The sequence below is a fragment of the Lynx rufus genome, unplaced genomic scaffold (assembly GCF_022079265.1).
Source record: "Lynx rufus isolate CCGP_SWC_20201006 ecotype Redwood Valley unplaced genomic scaffold, mLynRuf1.p SCAF_5, whole genome shotgun sequence".
In the NCBI taxonomy this organism is placed as follows: Eukaryota; Metazoa; Chordata; class Mammalia; order Carnivora; family Felidae; genus Lynx; species Lynx rufus.
Genome location: NW_025814867.1, coordinates 47,622,068 through 47,624,243, shown reverse-complemented (window position 1 = coordinate 47,624,243; position 2,176 = coordinate 47,622,068).

Here is a 2,176-nt window from a genome sequence, read left to right as displayed (position 1 = left end):
CTCTCAAAAATAAATAAACATTAAAAAAATTTTAAGAAAATTCTTGCAGGGGTGGTTTAGTGGTCACAAACTCCTTTAGTTTGTCTGGGAAACTTTTTATCTCTCCTTCTATTTTGAATGACAGGCTTGTAGGATAAAGAATTCTTGGCTGCATATTTTTCTGATTCAGCACATTGAATATATCCTGCCACTCCTTTCTGGCCTGCCAAGTTTCTGTGGATAGGTCTGCTGCAAACCTTATCTGTCTTCCCTTGTAGGTTAAGGACTTTTTTCTCTTGCAGATTTCATGATTCTCTCCTTGCCTGAGTATTTTGTGAATTTGAGTATGATAGGCTTTGTTGATGGTCGATTTTTGTTGAATCTAATGGGGGTCCTCTGTGCTTCCTGGATTTTGATGTCTGTGTCTTTCCCCACGTGAAGAAAGTTTTCCGCTATGATTTGCTCACATAACCCTTCTACCCATTTCCTCTCTTCCTCTTCTGGGACCCCAATGATTCTGATGTTGTTCCTTTTTAATGAGTCACTGATTTCTCTAATTCTTAAATTGTGCTCTTTTGCCTTAATCTCTCCCCTTTTTTCTGTTTCATTATTCTCCAAAAGTTTGTCCTCTATATTACTGATTCTCTGTTCTGCCTCATGCATCCTTGCCGCCATGGCATCCAATCTATATTGCAGCTCAGTTATAGCATTTTTTATTTCTTTTATCTAGCTTTTATTTCTTTTATCTCTGCAGAAAGGGATTCTAATCTATTTTTGACCCCAGCTAGTATTCTTATCGTGATTCTAAATTCTGGTTCAGACATCTTGCTTGAATCTGTGTTGCTTAACTACCTAGCTGTCATTTCTTCCCACTCTTTCTTTTGTAGTGAATTCCTTTGTTTCATCATTTTGAAGGGAGAAAAAGAATTAGGAGGTAGAAAAATTAAAATTGAAAAAAATTAAAAAGAAAAATGTATTAAAATTAAAAAATTAAAAACAAACACACACACACAAAAACATCAAATAAATGATGTTAGATCCTAGGTGTGTTTGGTCTAGGTGTTGAAAGTGGCTTCATAGATTAGTGAAAAAAAGGGAGAAAAAAAAAAAGGAAATTATTTGAAAACTTGAAAAAATACACTGAAGTAGACTAAAATGAAATGATAGAAGTAAAATAGAATTGAAAAGAAATTACACAAAAGTAAAAAATATAGTAGAAAAAAATTAAAGAAGAATATTTTTAATAAAAAATTGAAAATAAAAATGAATATTTTCTCTTCCTGCTGAAATCTGTGGTTCAGGTTGTGCAGATTGCTGTGTTAATCCTCAGATCAGTTTTCTAGGTGTGCAGGATGGTTTAGTGTTGGTCTGGCTGTATTTCATGGACGTGAGACACACAAAAAACTTCCATGCTGTTCTGCCATCTTGGCTCCTCCTGCCCAGTGGTCCATTTTTTATAATCTATGAATGTACATTGACCCCTCATTATCATCCAGAGTCCATAATTTACATTAGGGTTCGCTCTTGATTCTGTACATTTCATGGTGGGGCTGGGAAGGATTAAATCACTGCTTTTCTCTGGCCAGCTTGAAAGCCATCTTCAGCAACTCTCAGCATCACTGCTTCTAGTTTTGGTGACTCAGTCACTAGTTCAGGCCACATGTAACAATTTGTGATTCACCTCCCTACCTTAGTGTGACCTTCTCAAACTTAGCCACACTGAGAAATAAGTAGGACTGTATTATCCTTAAATGAAACCTTTCCCAAGGACCCCGGTAGCACAGGACACTGTTACTTGCCCCACCCCTCACTTACACCATTCCTTGGGGGATGCAGGCTCGCTAGTCTTCTCTGACAGAAGGGCATATACAGCTACAGTTCAGGTGTCCTCCTCTGCAGTTGCTTTGTCTCTGTCATGGCACTTCATCACAGCTTGCAGAGACTACTACAAGAGGAACCAACAGAAACACAAGACACTGAACGGAGCATTGATCCTGGAACTAGATTATTTGGGTTCAAATCCTTTTGCCCTTTAGTACTTGTATGGCCTTGGTGAGTCACTTACCCTTTTTGGGCTTCAGTTTCCTCATCTGTAAAATGAAGATAACTGTAATATGTAGGTCTCATAGACTTGTGATGGTTACAAGACCTGATACATGTGAACTATTCAGAAAAGTACATGGCACATGGCAACACA